Source organism: Hyperolius riggenbachi, chromosome 11 (assembly GCF_040937935.1).
Source record: "Hyperolius riggenbachi isolate aHypRig1 chromosome 11, aHypRig1.pri, whole genome shotgun sequence".
Lineage (NCBI taxonomy): Eukaryota > Metazoa > Chordata > Amphibia > Anura > Hyperoliidae > Hyperolius > Hyperolius riggenbachi.
Genome location: NC_090656.1, coordinates 212,889,855 through 212,911,143, shown reverse-complemented (window position 1 = coordinate 212,911,143; position 21,289 = coordinate 212,889,855).

The window sequence follows — 21,289 nt, the reverse complement described above, 5'->3', positions numbered from 1 at the left end:
CATTGGGAGTACTGTGTAGTGTAATGTCAACTGACAATATCACACTATTGTGTCCCTTCTTGTCTTTATTTGAGGAAACGTTTGAAGAAAAGGAGGCCACAGAAAACAAAAGTTGCGCTGAAGAGGCTTATGATTATATTTTCTACACTTTATTGATGGACTCACAGTCTAGTAACATATAAGTAATTGATTGGCTAGATCAGGGGTCCCCAAACTTTTTCAATCGAGGGCCGGGTCAACAAACTTCAGACTGCTGGGGGGTTGGAGAATATATAAAATGTAGAAAAACATTACATTGAACCTAGGTATTGTAGACAGCGCCTATTAACAAGGGCAGCCCTCATGTCTCCCATTGAACCAGAGCAGATATTATGCCACCAACACAGCATGTGCAGATAGTATACCCCCCAAATCAGCATGCGCAGATAGTATGCCCCCCAACACAGCATGTGCAGATAGTATGCCCTCCAACACAGCGTGTGCAGATAGTATGCCCCCCAACACAGCATGCGCAGATAGTATGCCCCCCAACACAGCATGCGCAGATAGGATGCCCTCCAGCACAGCGTGTGCAGATACTATGCCCCCCAACACAGAATGTGCAGATAGTATGCTCCCCAACACAGCATGCGCAGATAGTATGCCCTCCAACACAGCGTGTGCAGATAGTATGCCCCCCCAACACAGAATGTGCAGATAGTATGCTCCCCAACACAGCATGCGCAGATAGTATGCCCTCCAACACAGCGTGTGCAGATAGTATGCCCCCCAACACAGCATGTGCAGATAGTATACCACCCAACACAGTATGTGCAGGTAGTATGCCCTCCAATACAGCTTTCTGGCTTCCATGTGGATAGATGGTGCCAGAACTGCTATGCTATATGCGGGCCACCAATATTTAAAGATGCAGCAAGCCTCATCTATAAGTACTTGAAACAAAAAGAAAAACCGAGAGCCCAATATAGTGCAGTAAGTCTAACAATTGTTGGTGAAATAATTAACAGATGTGGATATACTCACAAACACGGGTTACCACATAGGCAACCACTTGAAATGCAGGTGGGGAGCATTAGAACCTGACCCCACTCAGGTTTAAGAAGTCGCTCTCTGTAGATAGAAAGAAGGGGGACAGTACCCTCCACCCAAGGTGGACTATATACTGTGCAAATTTGGACAGAGGCGCCAGGCAGGTTAAAATGATCTAAAAACAACTAAAAAGGAGGAGTACAGGTGGACTTACCTCCTGAAATGATGGACAATCGAGAGTGTTCAAATCGCAAATAACAATTTATTTTGGCACTCCGCAACGCGTTTCGCAGGTATAACCCGCTTCATCAGGCAAGGAGTGCAAGCTCAAAAAGGTCCAATAGTGGCAATGCGCCTCTGTCTCATCTATAAGTAATACATTTTGTGTGTGGGGGCCAGTGAAAAAGCCTCAGGGGGCTGCATTTGGCACATTGGCCTTAGTTTGAGGACCACTGGGTTAGATTGATGTTTTTTAAATTTACGTATGTTTTACTGTTGAGTGCTTTACTGTTATGTCCAATTTTTAGTTTTGTTTTTTGGTGAAGCGATCCGGATACAATATTAAGATTAAGTGTGTAGTGGTTTTAAAAAGGAATTGATAGGAGGTGGTGGAGCACATGGTTTCTTTCTTAAATAATCACAGTTGCCTGGTCCTTATACAGTTATCCAAAAGAGGAGTCCGCACACAGTCTTGCAGGAAACAACGTGCACAACTTTATTGTCCCATCACATACATATGCGGATAAATCTGACCTGTGAGGCCGACGATCGTTTCGGGGCCAATGAAGGGTCCCCTTTATCAAGGCGTAGGGCAAAAAGACATGTCCCCCCCCCCCCCCCCCCCCCAAAAAAAAAAGATTAAAAACAGTTTGAAAGGTAGATGGCTGCTTTAAGACCAGAGCCGTCCATGCCCTTTAAGAAATATGATTGCTGTGATAGCTCACAGCAATCATGGGGTCAGGTGCCAATGAAATTGGTAGGAATAAGCAGCCACAAACAGCTGATTTCAGTCACGAAAGCTGTAACCAAGGATTGAACTTCATCCCAATCAGTAGCTGATACCCCCTTTCCTGTGAGAAATCTTAACCTTTTCTTGAATGTATCCTCAGGAGGTCTGTATTGCTGATGTTGTGGTGAAACCCCTCCCACAGTGTAATATCAGGGCCTAGGTCCTAACAGTTTCCTGTCTGTGAGCCTTGTTGCATTGTGGGAAATAACAGCTGTCTCCAACTGCTAAGCAACCAGTATCTCCCTCTGTGCATATGTATATCAATAACAAAAAACTTCTAGCCTAGTGCAATGTTATGTGGTTATAAATAATGGAAGCTGGTGCCGTCTAGTTTTGTTCATGTCTGCAGTAGTAAAGATGATGACATGCAGGTTGATTGGGGATCAAACAATATGACAAATTACATGGCAAATATCAATCATTTCTTGATCTCTGTTCTATTTTTTTAACGTTCTCACTTTTGCAGTAGATTTATTATGGGATTATTTTTTCCCCCTTTTCGCTAAAATTCCTCTAAATGATTCTTCTGGTCACAGAGGCTTAGTGGTTTGTGACTGTACAGGGCTGTTATTACTGTGTTGTTTCCTTGTTCAGAGATATAAGAGAACAATCTGAGGCACTTCTCCCGTTTTCTTAATGCTGGATTCCCCTTTTGGACCTGGAAATGATTGTGATGCAATGGTAGTGAGATCCTGTCTTGTGCAATTATGCTGAATTCACAACAAGGTCTGAAATGATCACATCCAAGTTGGAACGTGGAGCAGTTCAATCAGCTTAGTCTAATCCTAGTGATGGAAGGGATTAAGGAGCTGGCAGTGTCTGATTTCAAGGATTTTTTTAACCTTTAAAACAACTAGCAGAAAGTTCTTAGATAAAAATATATAGATAATATGAACTGATATATAGGCAAAAACATTAAAACCACCTTCCTAATATTGTTCAGGTCCCACTTGTGCCACCAGAACAGCTCTAATCCATTGAGTATGGACTCCACCAGACATCTGAAGGTTCCATGTGGGAGGGATGTTGCTAGGATCCAAAGAGATCCGAGGCACTTTGGGCACTCCAGCTGGAAAATGGGTGTGGCATGCACCAGAATATGGGTGTGGTCATGGGTGGAGCAAAATTAACATGGACTTAACAGTGGTCTAAGTAGGCCTGCCTAGAAAATTGTTGGATGAAGCCCCCTCTCCATTAATACAATAAATAAATAAATGCAGCATATCCCATAAATAAGCGGTGCCACTTAAACATAACTAGCAGAGTTACCTGGTTTCTATGCTGGCTGGTCTGGCTTCTGCTGGGCATGCTGGCAGTCCCCCCATAGTATTCCCTGACCTTCTAGTAGACCCTTTCCCATGCTCCCACGGGCCTCCCATTGAGGCACCACATCTCCCAGCATGCCCTCACAGAATAACCACAGCTCCCTGCATTCCCCCCATTGATTCATCACAGCTCCCAGCATGCCCTGCCATTGAGGCACCACAGCTCCCAGCATGCCCCCATAGAGGCTCCACAACACTGACTCTGCCTGGGAACATCCGGGGCACCACAGAATAGATCCGTGGCACGTGCCACTGATCTTTTGGCTAGCGACGCCCCTGCCATGTGGTATCTGATACCAAAATATTACAAAAGATCCATTACGTCATGTAAGTTGATAGGTGTAACCCTCACCGATCGGACTTGTTTATTTCCAGCACTTCCCACCGATAACTGGGCTCTGGATTGAGATCTGCAAGGTTTGGAAGCCAAAGGAACTCAATAGAGCATTAACTCTATCAGGGACTCGGATAAGAACAGATAGAAGGCTGGAGCCTTGGTGTATCTACCGCCAATTTGAAGATATTTTTGTATTTTCTTTGTGAATAAACTTTATCTTTATTCATGATGAACAAATGACCTGACTCATGACCTACCTTACCCTATTGATGTCCTTTGATTTTTTTTATATACTTTTATTTTTATTAGATTTGTTTTAATTTATAGAGTGCCATCATACTCTATAGCGCTGTACAACGTGCAAAATATACAACAATGGGGAACATAAGCAGTTCAACATACTGTACAATCAGGACAACCAGTGAACCAAGTACCTATGCATACAATTGAAGTGTAGTTTGAATAACATCACCAGTGCTGATAGATAAATTGCCCAGAAACAGGAAACAAAAGGAGGAGGTTCTTGCTTTTGTGAGCTTACAGTCTAGAGGGTAGTGAGTTTGAGACACTGGGGGAGTAGACAAAGGGGTTAGCAGAGAAGGCAGTGAGCTTTAAATTCTAGCTATAGCAAATGATAAGCTTGTCTGAAAAGGTGTGTCTTGAGGGTAGGTTTAAAAAAGGTCCAGGCTTGGAGGCGAAGCATGACGTATGGGCTGTGGTAGAGAGTTCCAAAGGAGAGGTGACACTTATGAGAAGTCCTGCGTGAGTGAGAGGAGGTGACCAAGCTGGATGACAAGAGGGTCTCTTGGGAGTAGCAAAGGATCAAACAACGTGAACGAATTACACAGGAAGTAGCAATTATTTCTTGATCTGTCTTCTATTTTTTAACTTCTCACTTTGCAATGTATTGATTTATTTTTCCACCCACTACTTAAGTTGGGATTTGCCATAAGGCACTGTAGGCAAGTGCCTACAGGCGCCTGATGATGGAAAGGGGCTCCTTCCCCTCCTCAAGTGCCTCCTACCTTCCTTATCTATGCAGAGTCCCAAATGGAGTGTAAATCAGAGGTTACTTACCCAGGTTTCGGCATTCCACTGATCAGACTTCCCTTCAGTCGGGGGCACCTCTGCGTACCTAATACTTGGAGACACCTCTAGCAATTTAATACTGAGGATAGCTCTGGCTACTTAAAGGACAACTGAAGTGAGAGTGATATGGAGGCTGCCATATTTATTTCCTTTTAAACAATACCAGTTGCCTGGCAGCCCCGCTGATCTGTTTGGCTACAGTAGTGTCTGAATCACAAGCATGCAGCTAATCATGTTAGATCTGACAATAATGACAGAAACAACTGATCTGCTGCATGCTTGTTTAGGGTGTATGGCTAAAAGTATTAGAGGCAGAGGATCAGCAGGATAGCCAGGCACCTGGTATTGTTTAAAAGGAAATAAATATGGCAGCCTCCATTACCCTCTCATTACAGTTTTCCTTTAACCACTTTGTCCTCCTTGACATATAAAAACGTCAAGGGGGACAGGCGCGCTTCCGCGGCCGATCGCTTGCGTGCATGTGCACTCCCGGCCGCGGATTTGGTAGCCACGGAATCAATGTATAGGGCTATGGAGCCCGATCACTGATTCCTCTCCCCCGCTGAAAAAGCGACAGCTTCTTTCGGACGCTTCGCTTTTTCTGAAGCTATGTCCCTCTCGTACATTGTACGCTTAGAGTGACGTCATGTAAACAAACTCAAGATTGCCATCTTGTGGCCAAAAAGTAAAACTACAAGTAAAAGTTAAAAAACATTACAATACACAAATATTTCCCCAAATAAAACACTTTTATATCCCACCCTCCCAAAAATGCCCAAATAAAATGTTTAATAAAAAAAACAAAAAACATTACTATAAAAAAAAACAAAAAACACATAAATATTTACCTAAGGGTCTAAACTTTTTAAATATCTATATAAAGATGAAATATTTCTCTCTATTTTTTTTTTTTATAAGCTTGTAAATAGTGATGAATGCAAAACGGAAAAAATGCTCTTTTATTTTCCAAATAAAATATTGTCACGATACATTGTGATAGGGATATAAGTTAAACGGTGAAATAACCGTGACAAATGGGCAATTACAGTACGTGGGTTTTAATTATAGAGGCATGTATTATTTTAAAACTATAATGGCCGAAAACTGACAAATAAGGATTTTTTTCATTTTTTTTCTTATTCTTACTGTTAAAATGCATTTACAGTAAGGTAGCTCTTAGCAAAATGTACCCCCCAAAGAAAGCCTAATTGGTGGCGGAAAAAAACAAGATATAGATCAGTTAATTGTGATAAGTAGTGATAAAGTTATAGGCTAATGAATGGGAGGTGAACATTGCTCAGATGCATAAAGTGAAAACGACTGAGAGCTCAATGGGAATCCCTTTTACAAAAAACAAAGTCAGATACTTACCTAAGGAGAGAGAAGACTCTAGGTCCTAATGAACCTTCCCTCTCCTCTCCCGGTGCCCTCCATGCAGCTCAGGATCCTCCGTTCAAATCCCCCGCCACGGGAGACTTCGGAAGTCTTCGGGAGCCGAGTCCTTATTATTGGATGTTTGTAGGTTCATGGAGGGTGAAGTCTAGTATTCCGGGTCATCTGTGCCTATAGGCCCCTACTACTATCTTTCAGTAAAGTTGCTTTTTCAAGCTCTCAGTTAATAAATCATTTGTACCCAGAATCTCATTATTAGCCCCTTCTGACTCAACCTCTACTTATTCCTTCTCCCATGGATGGCACAGTTTTTGAGCCCAAGGTGGGCTCAAAAAATGAAAAAAAAAATGTATGCTACCTGATCCACGGGGCTGAGCTGATCAGGCATCCACAAAAACCGCCACTCCTGTAGGCCGCATTGGCGCACTTTCGCTTTTGTGACCTCTGGGTTATGACGCTGCACTGAGAGACTGTGTGTCTCTCATAGCTTGCAGGGAGGCGGGGGCACGGCCAGGGAGAGAGAGCTGCCCAATGGCAGTTCAGGAAACCCTGCAGGAACGCCCCTGGTGGGTGTTTTGAACAGTGAATTCCTCTCCCCTGTGTTTACCGCCAAGTTTGTGATAAATCTTGTCGCTAACCTTGGGGGTCTATAGCGTGGGATGGGGGGGGGGGGGCAAAGAGCAGCAGTTGGGGAACACAGAGCCATGTCATTCAGCAGACCACATGCAGGATTTCTGGCAAGGCCACATAGGCCATGGCCTAGGGCACCAGATAAACAAGGGGCGGCCTGCAGACAGTGGGCATTATTTTCAAGTGTCCAAACAAATGAAAGTGGTCAGGATAACTGCACTATTAGTACCAGCTGGCACCTGCCTGTGCTGTGCTACAGGCAGCTGCAGTCCGTTAACCAAACGTTTGTGAACAGTAAAAGCCAGACCTTGTCCAATGATATAGCAGCAGCTGCAGGCAGTTACAGAAGGCCGAGTCTCACGCACTTGCTGTGGGGGATGAAAGGACCAGGAGCAGCACCAGCAAATAGTACAGAATACAGAAGGCAGCCTCTCACAGTACCCATTTCTTAATTATTGATTGGCCAGCGCTGTTACCCTGGAGACAGCAGTGGGTACAGGACTCACTTTTATGTGTTGCTGACCCCACCCAGTGTCCAATTGTGAGCCACTTTTGACTATGTGTGTGTGGTGGACGGCTCCCACCACGCCCATCACCTGTAGATCGCTTGATTGACCAGTTCCCCCGTGTAACACGATTGATTCACTTCACGTTGCCATGGAGACCTCGGCACTAGCCCCAATAGTGGACACCATCGGCTCAAAAATTTTTGGATGGGTGTTTGTGGAGAGAGGTGGTAGGATACGGTTTCGGTTGGGGCGGCTGGTAATAGTCGGCCTTGGGCGGTAAGAAGTACAAATCCGGCCCTGTCTGTGTCCCATATGCCCCCCGAAGATCCACCTCGGGTTCTCTTTAAGTTCAAAGCTTGTCTCTACTGCTAACAGAAATGGGCTTGCTAGAAGCTGACCAACAGTTGAGGTTCCACACCATCCCCAGAGCCACAAACCATGAAGCCTGACTTAGGTGTTCGGGCTGGAAATATTTGCATACTCGACTTTGTTTATCATTGATTGACTAAGTTATTATCATTTCCACCGGCTGACAAGGTATTTTATGAAGATGTGAGCATCGGCATAGCTATAGATTCCACGAAAGCTTCAGCCTCTCCAGATGAAAGCTGTTGAGAAAGGCCTTTCTAACCCCTCGCAGAGAAGCACGGGGGTTACACAACGTCTGGATGATGTTTTATGAAACTGGGAAGGCGGTACAGGTCAAGAAAGACCCAGATGATTGATCTTCAGCGACATTTAAGATTCCTGAATCATAATATGAGAGGAATAAAACCTGCACGGTTCATGAGTGATGACATCTAACAGCTTACAACTTCACATGCCTCGTTTCTGTGAAAGAATGCCTCCTTTCCCCCGAAGGTGCTCAAGAAATGTGGGTGAAGCAGATTGCTACGAAACAATGACTGCTATCACACAAAAGCTCATTGTATGCCAGGTTTTCTATGATAGCGTTTGAGCAGCTGTGTCATCTCCAGGGCTAAACCGTTTTGAATAGCAATACAACTGGCGCCCTTTAAAGTTGCTGCTTAAAGAGGTCCTGTAGTGACATATAGTAGAACGCAGTGAATTATTCAGGATCTCAGATAAACCAGGTGGACAAGCACCCAAATGGGGACAGACGTGTGCTTGAGTGGATAGACTCAATAGCCCCTAGACTAGAGAGTCAAACGAAATCCAACGCGAAGAATCCACAGCACCACGCCAATGATGTATAGCTCTTTTATTGCTCTTATGGCTATCTCTTTGTTATTTTAATCAATAAAAGAGCTATACATCATTGACGTGGTGCTGTGGATTCTTCGCATTTGTTATTCAGGATCTCCACTTTTACCGTAATTTTTCTGGTTTTAGCATCAGAAACACTTCCCATATCTACTGTATTTTTTGGACTTTAACCACTTGCCGACCGCGCACTCATACCGCGCGTCGGCAAAGTGGCAGCTGCAGGACCAGCGACGCAGTACTGCGTCGCCAGCTGCAGGCTGATTAATCAGGAAGCAGCCGCTCGTGCGAGCGGCTGCTTCCTGTCAATTCACGGCGGGGGGCTCCGTGAATAGCCTCAGGGCCGCCGATGGCGGCTCGCAGGCTAAATGTAAACACAAGCGGAAATAATCCGCTTTGTTTACATTGTACGGCGCTGCTGCGCAGCAGCGCCGTAAGGCAGATCGGCGATCCCCGGCCAATCAGCGGCCGGGGATCGCCGCCATGTGACAGGAGACAGCCTGTCACTGGCTGCACAGGACGGATAGCGTCCTGTGCAGCCCGGATCTCCAGGGGGGGGCCAGGTAGGAGAGGGAGGGGGAGGATTTCGCCGCGGAGGGGGGCTTTGAGGTGCCCCCCCCCCGCAACACCCGGCAGGCAGGAGCGATCAGACCCCCCCAGCACATCATCCCCCTAGTGGGGAAAAAAGGGGGGCGATCTGGTCGCTCTGCCTGCACGCTGATCTGTGCTGGGGGCTGCAGAGCCCACCCAGCACAGATCAGCTAAGACAGCGCTGGTCCTTAAGGGGGGGTAAAGGGTGGGTCCTCAAGTGGTTAAGACTCCCTTTTTCTCCCCCGAAAGTGGGGAAAAAATGTCACTGCGTCTTATAGTCCAAATGCAGGGAGTTCCTGAATTGTTGTGAACGCATGCCAATACTAACCTCCAACCCGCGGCAATGTTGGCGACTCCCTGTACTGTGCTCATGCAGAGAAGGACAAAGGTGGACAAACGGAGGATACAGGGGGACACAGAGGGACATAGAGAAGGACACAAGGGGGACATAGAGAAGGACACAAGGGGAACACAGAGGGACATAGAGAAGGACACAAGGGGGACACAGAGGGACATAGAGAAGGACACAAGGGGGACATAGAGAAGGACACAAGGGGGACACAGAGGGACATAGAGAAGGACACAAGGGGGACATAGAGAAGGACACAAGGAGGACACAGAGGGACATAGAGAAGGACACAAGGGGGACATAGAGAAGGACACAAGGGGGGCATAGAGAAGGACACAAGGGGGACACAGAGGGACATAGAAGAGAACACAAGGAGGACAGAGGGGGACACAGGAGGACACAAGGGACACAGAGGAGGACAGGGAGACACAAGAGGTACAAGGAGGAATGAGGTACAAAGGGGATATAATCCATAAGATGTCCCTTCACCATGGATGCACCGGGCTTAGTCTAGATATTTTTTCCCTGGTTTTGTCCTCTAAACCTAGGTGCATCTTATGGTCAGGAGTGTCTTACAGTCCGAAGAACACAGTATATATTGCTTTATATTGGTATGTAGCTCCGCCATCCCAGTGATGTATTGCTGGAAATACACCATAAGTTTTTTCGGCAGATAGATGGCTCAAAAGATAATTTCTGACAGGTCCAATCTGATTTCGAGCAATTTTTGTAAATCAATTTTCTCAAAGAAGTGAATGGAAATTAATCAGAAAAACATCGGAAAGTAAATCTGATGAAAAAACTCATTGTGCATACCCAGTATTAGCCTAGGCTGATTAGCTATGCGGTATTCTCCCCCCCCCCAGAGCATTCTGGGAGACCAGGTATATTTTCTACTGGCTTTAGGGTTCTTAGTATACAAACATTATGCAGAGATCACCTGACAGGACTAAAGATGTTGCCACCTGTGAAAAATTTCCGAATGTAAAATGGGTTCATGAAAGATTTTACAGTAGGCAAACAATGACTAAATAATTTATAAATGATTATTGCAAAAAAATAAATAAAAATAAAATAGCAATTTTAATAATTACGTTAATTGTTCACTACACTACCTCTTAGTTAGGACTAGTATGGATCTTAGCATTAACCACTTGAGTACCGCGGTGTTAAACCTCCTAGTGACCAGGTCATTTTTTGTTAATTGGGCCACTGCATCCTTAAGGCCAAGCTGCAGGGCCGCACAACACAGCACACAAGTGATTCCCCCCCCCCCCCCCTTTTTATCCCCACCAACAGAGCTTCCTGTTGGTGGGGTCTGATTCCCCCCATGTTTATTTATTTTTTTTTACAAATATTTATTTTATTTATTTTTAAATACATTTCTTTTGTTTATTTTTTTTTCACTAAACCCGCCCTCCCCCGGTTAGCCAATCACTGTGACAGCGGATCACCGCCGACACTCTGGAGGGGACAGCCGTACCCATTACAGCGCTGCTGCAGATCGCAGTGCTGTAAAAAGTAATTAGACGGCGGCTTTGCCATCTAACAGTCTCCCGAGCGGCGTTTGCCGCTGGGAGACTAAAGGCGGAGCCAATGAGCCAATGGGTGTGGATCGGTCGGCAAAAGGTTAAAGGAACACTATACAATATTTTAGATAAATGTACCCATCCTCCAGTTATTGAAATTCATTTTTTAATATCTATTTTTCTTTGACTAACAAAACAGGCTTGCTAGCTCATGGCTTTCACCACCTGAGTTCAAAATGATTTGCTCCACTACCCCAAAATACTGGTCATGTGACCTGTCCCAGCTTTTTCACATGCCCCTCCCGTTCCTTTGGATTACCCATTACTATCCACTAATGCAGTCAAAGAGATCAGCGGGTCTGCCAGGCAACTGGTATTGTCTAAAAGGAAACATCCATATCCCTCTCAGTTTAGGTTCCCTGTAAGTACCATCTGGGCCCCCTATGCTCCAGGACCCCATAGCAGCTGCTATGGCTGCTGTGGCTATTGCTACACGCCTGGATTAACACTTTCAGATGCTATGGCGGCCAATGTCCAACATTAGCCGTTCCCTGCATAGGTCCAAACCTAAGGCAAACCTGAAACACCTAACCTGGGTTTTCTCAGCCAGGGTTCCCTGAGGATATTGCAGGGGTTGCCAGGCATTTCTCCCTCCGGTGAGACTGGCCTCACTTGGTGGTGTAAAAAAGTACCTCCTAGGCCAGGGCTGGGCAAACTTTGAGCGGACCGTGGTCCGCATTCCTAAGATTCTCCCCCTCCAGGTAGGGATGGGGAAGGAGGGGGATCCGGCCGCCTGTCAGTGGGCCGGAGTAACAGCGCGAGCGGGCTGTAGTTTACCCAGCGCTGTCCTTGGCTCTTTCATAAAAAGTTTGGCAAAACTGGGGATCAGTATAATAAAAAACAATTGTAACCCGTTAGTACTGGGCTCCGGCTGAGAGGAATCCACCAGAAACTGACTCAGATGAAATTATCAATGATTTATTTGTGACCTAACGGTGGTCACTGTAGCTTCAATCAACCCATAACACTTCAACAACACAATACACCTCCCTTGCACATCACAGGTTAGAATACACAATCTCCTAGTCTTCACAGCCGGTGCACCAGTAAATGAAAAGGTTAAGTTACATACAAATTATATATGAAAATTGAGCTAGAAAGGTCTTCTTGTACAGTAATCAATCACTTTACAGCATGTTTATATCACAGTACCACTGTTGGGGCGTGGGCTGGGAAAGGGGATGGTCTTCTGAGCAATTTCAGTTCCTAAACAGTTCTCAGTTCCTTGCAATCAATTCCAAGCTGTATTGCTCAGCAAAACCTTGGGGGAACTCGTGACAGTTCTTAACTACTTTGGCCTCCTGGACGTACTAGCTACGCCCAGGAGGCGATGTGCGCGTCCGCGCGCTCCCGTGGCCGATCGCGCACGTGCACGCTCGCTCCCGGCCCGCGGTTCGTAGGCAGGGCAATCAGTGAATTGGCTATGGTGCCCGATCACTGATTCCTCTCCCCCGCAGAAAAAGCGACAGCTTCTCTCTGAAGCTACGTCTTTCTGGCTGTTGCGTGCCCCATGCGTCTCTCTAAGCGTATGTTACGCTTAGAGTGACGTCATGTAAACAAACTCATGGCCGCCATCTTGTGGCCAAAAAGTAAAACTACAACAAAAAGTAAAAAAAATAAAACTCAACACACATTTACATTAAGAGACTACTGTTCACCCTCCCAAAAAAAAAAAAAATACCCAAATAAAATGTTTAATATAAAAAAACAACATTACAATAAAAAAACAACATGTAAATATTTACCTAAGGGTCTAAACTTTTTAAATATCAATGTAAAGATGAAATATTTCCATATTTTTTTATTTTAAACTTGTAAATAGTGATAGATGCAAAACGGAAAAAATGCACCTTTATTTCCAAATAAAATATTGTCGCCATACATTGTGATAGGGACATAATTTTAACCAGTTCGGCCTATCTGGACGAGCTTCCTCGTCCAGATAGGCACTGGTGCTGCCGCCGGCTCGTGCGCGCGATCGGGCGCGCCCCCGCGCGCGCTCCCGCTGCCCGCCGCTAGCCCCCGATCAGTGAATGGGAATATAATTCCCATTCACCGATCTAACTTCCCCGCAGAAATACCGACGCTTTCTCTCCAGAGAGCGCGGTATTTCTGCCCCCAGGAAACAACTCCTCAGCATTTTAGTTCCTAGATGCGAGCTGGTTCGCATCTAGGACTTTTTTCACTGTGGCCATCTTGTGGCCAAATAGTAAACTGCACCCACATACATTTTTGATTAAAAAAAAACATTATTTTACATTTAAAATTAGCAGTTTCCCTCCCACACCAAAAATTACCCACATACACTTTTTTTAGTTAAAAAAAAAAAAAAACAATTAAAAAACAAAACAAAAACAATATAAATAGTTACCCAAGGGTCTGAACTTTTTAAATATGCATGTCAAGAGAATATGTTATTATATTATTTAAAATTATAAGCTTATAAATAGTGATGGACGCAAATTGAAAAAATGCACCTTTATTTCTAAATGAAATATCGGCACCATAAATTGTGATAGGGACATCGTTTAAATGGTATAATAACCGGGACAGATGGGCAAATAAAATACATGCGTTTTAATTACGGTAGCGTATATTAATTTCAAACTATAATGGCCAAAAACTGAGAAATAATGAATTTCTTCCATTTTTTTCTTATTCTTCCTGTTAAAATGCATTTACAGTAAAGTGGCTATTAGCAAAATGTATCACCCACAGAAAGCCTAATTGGTGGCGGAAAAAACAAGCTATAGATCAATTCATTGTGATAAGTAGCAATAAAGTTATAGGCGAATGAATGGGAGGTGAACGTTGCTCGGATGCATGAGATTTTCGGACCGCGGCGCTGAACCGGTTAATGGTGTAATAACCGGGACATATGGGCAAAAACAATACGTGAGTTTTAATTATGGAGGCATGTATTATTTTGAAACTATGATGGCTAAAAACTGAGAAATAATGAACTTTTTCTGTTTTTTTCTTATTCTTCCTGTTAAAATGCATTTACAGTAAAGTGGCTCTTCGCAAAATGTACCACCCAAAGAAAGCCTAATTGGTGGCGGAAAAAACAAGATATAGATCAGTTCATTGTGATAAGTAGTGATAAAGTTATAGGCTAATGAATGGGAGGTGAACATTGCTCAGATGCATAAAGTGAAAACGACTGAAGGCTGAAGTGGTTAAAGATGGTACTGCATAGTTGCACAGTTCGTTGGTTGATCCCAAAAAGGATGTTCACCTTGCTCAAAGATCTCTTAGACTCTTTACCCTTGATAATCTACCACAAACCCACTTTACACTTAACACACCTGTCTGGATGGGACTTCCCAAAATAACAAACAAAAAAATATAAAGCAAATAATTAAAAAGATTAGGATTAGGAAAATAAAAGTAAACAAAATATAATGATACGATCGTCATCAGGGAGACTACCCCCCGGTAGGCCCATAATCGCAGGGATGGATTCTATTACAAGTGGCCTGTCTCATTATATTGATCTCCACCTCCAAAAATTTGTCTGTCAACTCCCCGCTTATTTAAAAGACATGACTCATACTATACAAGTGTTAAAGGAACTAAAATGGTCTACTCCCTTGCACAGATGGGTAACGCTTTGACGTTTGTGCACTGTACACAAATATACCTCATGACTTGGGCCTTCAGGCCATTGATTACTTGGAGGGCGACCCACTAATGCCAGATGCCCAAAATACGATTTATACTGGACTCTATAGAGTTCATATTGAAAACAAACTACCTTACATATCTTGACTGTTTTATCTACAGTTGCGGGGAACGGCGATGAGGACGATGGTTCGCTCCGGCTTTTGCCAATCTTTATATGGGTTGGTTGGAGGATCAACTAGTGTGGTCCACCGCCAACCTGTTCCGGGCGAGCCTCGTCCTACATCGCCGTTTTATAGACAATATATTATGTGTGTGGGAGGGTCCAGAAAAGGACCTGGTCAAATATGTGGATATTTTAATGACAATCAACTAGGCTTATCCTTCACTATGGAGACAAATTCCCAAAGAATACATTTCCTGGTTTTGTAAATTTGAGTTGATCCTGATAACGCCAATATTAGCACCGTGAACTACTTTAAGCCTACTGACAGGAATGGGTACTTAGATTCTCATAGTGGCTAAAAAAATGTGCCATTCGGCCAGTTCAAACGACTGCGCCGAAATTGCACGAATGAAGATGATTTCGATCGTCAATCGATAGTATTAGAAACAAGATTCCTAGAAAAACATTATCCCGCCCCTTTGATCAGGTCTGCCTTCGAAATAGCTTCTACTCTCTCACAACAAGACTGTTTATTGCCCACGGACTACAAAAAGAGAAAAAAAATCTAGAAGCAGCCAATTCAATCACCAATCGTTTGCCTATCATTGTTAATTTCTCTGGACAGGCCGGAGAATGTAAAAATATTTTTGATAAGTATTGGCCAATCTTGTTGAGCGATCCAATACTTAAAGAGAGTCTGAAGCGAGAATAAATCTCGCTTCAGACCTCATAGATAGCAGGGGCACGCTATCCCGCGGCTTAACGGGGGTCCCTGATCCCCCAAATCCCCTCCGTAATGCGGGGGAGCGCTTCCTGGTTGGGGCAGGGCTAACCGCCGCAGCCCTGCCCCACGCGCGTCTGTCAATGCGTATCTCCGCCTCTCCCCCGCCCCTCCCAGTCTTCCTTCACTGAGAGGGGCGGGGGAGAGGCGGCGATGCGCCGCTGACAGACGCGACTGGAGGCAGGGTTAGCCCTGCCTCCAGGAGCGACCAAGTCTGCGACCAAGTGTTGCAGTGGGGAGTTTGGGGGTGAAGGGACCCCCGTTTAGCGGCGCTAAAGCGGCGGTTTAGCAGGGGCACACGTGCCCCTGCTAATTATGAGCTCTGAAGCGAGATTTATTCTCGCTTCAGAGTCTCTTTAAACAGACTCTCCCTTCGAAACCCCAGGTGGTCTTCCGAAGAGGTAAGACCATTAGGGGCTACATAGCACCAAGTAGGCTGCCTTCCTTGGCTCCACTGAGTAAAACCATAATACATACTAAGAATCGGGCCAAATTGGGGTGCTATTCATGTAAATCTAAACGCTGTCTTTGCTGCAAAACTATCAATGATGGTGCTCTTACTTTCCAAACTAACAACTCCATACAATATTCTATAAAAAGCTACGTAACTTGCCAAAGCACACATGTGATCTATCTGTTAACTTGCCCATGCAATCTGGCCTATGTGGGCCGGACTACCCAAAAATTTCAAACTAGACTAAATAAACACAGATCCAATATTACCAAGGGGGAGGCAAAACATGGGGTGTCTAATCATTTTAATTTGGTACATAATAGAAATTTTAATGTTTTGAGGGCTACCATCATAGAACAAGTGCACCACTCTATTAAGTATGAGAAATATTGTGTCCTCTGCAGACGAGAATCCTTTTGGATTTTGAAGCTGGGGACACTTGAGCCGGGTGGTTTAAACAAATGTTTGGAGGAAATGAGTCTCCTACAGCCGATACAGCACAGTAATTTTTCCCATTCCTCCTAAAATACTCCCCCCTCTTTTCCCTTTCCATCCCCTGTTCAATCCCATAATTTTTTTCCTCTTTTTCCCTAGTTCCCTTCCCTTCTCCCCCCCCTCCCCTTCCCTTTTTTATGTGTATGTATATATATATATATATATATATATATATATATATATATATATATATATATATATATATATATATATATATGTATATATATATATATATATATATATATATATATATATATATATGTATATACATATATATATATATATATATATATATATATATATATATATATATATATATATACTGGTCCATATATGTGTATGTATATAATGCTCTTATGTGATTTATGTGAATTTTTTTGATCCAATGAACTGATGTATATAGTAGTGCAATCTATGGGCTTTGCGCTTGCCTCTTTAAATGTATTGATTGCTGGAGTTGTGCAATATCTAGCAGAACTCTTGGAGTGGCCTTACAGGCTATACACAACGGTGTCCTTGTATACATGAGAATTGGTCTGTAATTCTAATTGTAATTCTAATTCCTTTTTCCTTACTATACACTGGGTACTTAAAAACGAATCCTTCTATGATATCCTAAATATATTGCATAAATCCAAAATTTCTTACCCTCTTATTCAGGGCAATATAGTAACTAGAAGTCTATTAGGATCAATATGGTTCCCCCGAGTCCCCTCCCAGGCAAAGCCGATTGGTCGCATTCTAATGAAAAGATGATAATGTAATTTATATAAAGAGTTGCGCTTTTTAAATGTGAATGTATGACTTGAAAAAGCGGAGGGTGCTCTTCCGTGAAACGCGTTGTCCTTTTATTAAATTTTGATACTTTTAAACGTTTTTTTAGTATTCACTCTTTACCGCTATCTCGCGGTCTCCCTCCCTGCATATCATCAGCTCTTACGCGGAGAGCCGGGCGCCGCTCACCATGCTTTCCAGCGTGTGTTAGAGCAAGCGTCCTGATCTCCATAGTGACAGCCACAAGGAGGGCTGAGACGAGTGATGTCACTTCCACCCTGCCGATCCAGAGAGCCTGATCCCCGGCTAGGCTTAGAGGGACACAAGCTCACCGCGGCTGAGTACGCTGTGCCAGCCACAAAGAAATCAGGTGAGACCTTTCCTATTGCTATATACTACTACAATACTGGGAATCTCAGAGTGCCCCTTTTCTTTTTGTATGCATACTGAAAGGGATATGCTAACTGCACATGGTATATGGGTTCTTTCCGTGAAAATGTTTTATTTGACAAAATGTCACAGGCATAGTGTACCTAACAGCAATCAGCAAGAGTTGTGTTTCATTTCGGTAGTTTGACCTCCTAGCACTCAAGAACGACGATATAGCCCTTTGCCTAAAAAACTTGGACACTCTTGCCATAGCTGAATAAACGCTGGAAAAAAAAAACATCAGCATTTAATCAGATGTTTGCCAAGCTGCCATTTTGGATGGGTTTGTGCAACCAGCGTTTTCTAAGCGTTTGTGTCTTATTTGTACACGAGGCCAGGCATATAGAGGGTGCATAAGTTGTGAAGTGATCTGAAGACAAAGCACAGTAGTTTGACTTTTATGTTCAGGTTGACTGGAATCCAGTAAAGGGATAGGGAGAGCGAGGCTTTAAAGCGGACCCAAACCAAACATGTTTCTAATTCAAAATATTTAGTTGCACCACTCTGACACATACAAAGATAAATAAACTCTCCTTCAAGCCTATGAGCATTGATTTCAGTGCATGCTTTTCACCCTTCTCTTTGCATAACTAGGGTTATACAGGTGGCAGCCATTAGCAATTCCTCCTTTGCCAGACCACCTACTCCACCAATCTGCTGGTTTCTGTCCCAGCAATACGAAAGGAAGGAAGGGGTTCCTCCATTAAATGTAAAATATTTTATATTTGTCATCATCCAGCTGAAAAAAGGCTGCTAATTATTATTATGATTTAGAAAATAGATTTTATTTCTGAAATCTTGTATTTTTAATTTGCGTCCACTTTAAAGGAATACTGTAGGGGGGTCAGGGGAAAATGAGTTGAACTTACCCGGGACTTCTAACGGTCCCCCGCAGACATCCTGTGTTGGTGCAGCCACTCACCGTTGCTCCGGCCCCGCCTCCGGTTCACTACTGGAATTTCAGACTTTAAAGTCTGAAAACCACTGCGCCTGCGTTGCCGTGTCCTCGATCCCGCTGATGTCATCAAGAGCGCACAGCGCAGGCCAAGTATGGTCTGTGTCTGCGTAGTACACTCCTGGTGACATCAGTGGGAGCGAGGACACGGGCGTGCAGGCGCAGTGGTTTTCTGACTTTAAAGTCAGAAATTCCAGAAGTGAACTGGAGGCGGGGCCGGAGCATCGGTGAGTGGCTGCGCCAACACAGGATGTCTGCGGGGGACCATTAGAAGCCCCGGGTAAGTTCAGCTCATTTTCCCCCGACCCCCCTACAGTATCCCTTTAAGGACACATTACACCTCAAGGAATCTTCACACACAAAGACGGTCATGCTGCTGAGCTGCTGCTTCTAATTGAACTTGTCCTGCAGCTTCTGGATGTCTTTTGAAACAACAGACAGGTTCTCTTTAATTGCTCCCTTTGCGACAACCAGCTTGAGTATGAGAGTGGAAGTGGCCTGATAACCACAAGGGTGAGGGGTGAGGCTGAGTCACATCTACCTGCTTAGGAGGACCCTTTTGATCTATTATTATTTTATAGACCATACCTCCACCATATAACACTCTTGTATGTGTGACTGTGACCAACTTAGGAGGCATATTTATCACTGATGCCACATCTGTATGCCATGAGGGTGTATTACTGTTATTTTTGCAAAATATATGGGCTTATTACTGATGAAGTAAAATGAAAACCAAAAAAGACACCTTTATTTCCAAATAATATATTGTCGCCATGCATTGTACTAGGAACATCAAAAATTATATAATAAGCGGGACACATGGGCAAATAAAATGTGTGAGTTTAATCTACCGTAGCACTTTTTGTTTTCAAACTATAATGGCTAAACCTGGGAATTGTAGAGGTATTGGGTGAAAAAACACAAGGGGTCCGGGAGCCCAATCTGGTGCAGCACGTTAGTGGGTATGGAAATATTTAATAGATACAGATTTTATACTCACAAGGGTAGGTTGCTGAATGAGGCAACCACTCGTTCGCGCCTGTGGGGAAGTACCGTCCCCACTCGGTCTTTGTTCTTGGTCGCAGCTCCAGAAAGTTAGATTTATCGGAGTACTCCGATAATGATCTTCCCCTAAGGTAAGGGGTTGGGGTAAATTTAAGGAGGGAGTAGGAGGCGCCCGGTAACAAGGAAATAATATATTCTATTTTATTCACTCTATGGTAGAAACAGCATTCAGTATTAAATGGTATGGTCCTACCTTCTAGGTGTCCCCTTTCGGGAAGTATACAAACTGGGGTTTCTTTGGTATACCGAATTTATTTTGCACAAGACGTCTTGTGCAAAATAAATTCGTTATACCAAAGAAACCCCAGTTTGTATACTTCCCGAAAGGGGACACCTAGAAGGTAGGACCATACCATTTAATACTGAATGCTGTTTCTACCATAGAGTGAATAAAATAGAATATATTATTTCCTTGTTACCGGGCGCCTCCTACTCCCTCCTTAAATAAACCTGGGAATTAATTTGCTTTAAATGCATATAAAATAAGTCTTAGCAAAATGTACAAGCCAAAGAAATTGGTGGTGAAAAAAAACCAAGGTATAGATAGATACAAAAAATACAAGGTATAGATACATTTAGGTGTGATAAGTAGTGATAAAGTTATTGATGAATAAACGGGAGGAGTGTGAAATATGAAAAAACTGCTCTAGTTTTTATGGGGAAATAACCTAGGGTAGGGAATCACATATCTTTGGGTTTGTTTTTGTTTTGTTTTTTACATTTTATTATTAGTCCCACCTTACTGTTTTCATTTACTACATACATGTCAAACTCTGGCGCATGGGACAAATCAATTTGGCCTGCTAGTTGTTTCCCCACTTTGCATAATGTTCGGCCACTCTAGACCACCAAGGAAGCTATATTGGAGGTGAAACCCTAGGGGGACAGTACTAGACACCAGGGAGCTTTATAGAGTTGGGAGGGGTCCCTAGACACCAGGGAACTTATATAGGGGAGGGAGGGAGAACCACTAGACACCAGGGAACTGTATAGGGGAGAGGGGGAGGACCACTAGACACCAGGGACCTGTATAGGGGAGAGGGGGGGCACTAGAAACCAGGGAACTATATAGGGAAGGGAGGGGCCATTAGACACCAAAAAACTCTATAAGGGAGGGACGTGGCCGGTGGCCACTAGACATTGAGGTAGTTCCACATCTTGATCCCAGTGTTTAATTTTAAGCCACTTTGTATTTGAGTTTGACACCCCTGCTCTAGTACGTGGGTTGATTTTGTTTCCAGATTTTGGACATTTTTGAGAGTAAATAGATATCGTCCACAAAATCAAGGTCCTCTATGTGCTGCATGAGCCTGTCCTAATTGCTTTGCTTAATCTGCCTCATTGTGCCATCTCTCTCCAATATACCCCATATAAAATCATAAAATGTAACTCATTTTCTCACTTCACCAAATGAAACTTTAATTCCTCTACTCTTGTCAGCCGGATAAACAGTATGAACTCTGCCCCTCC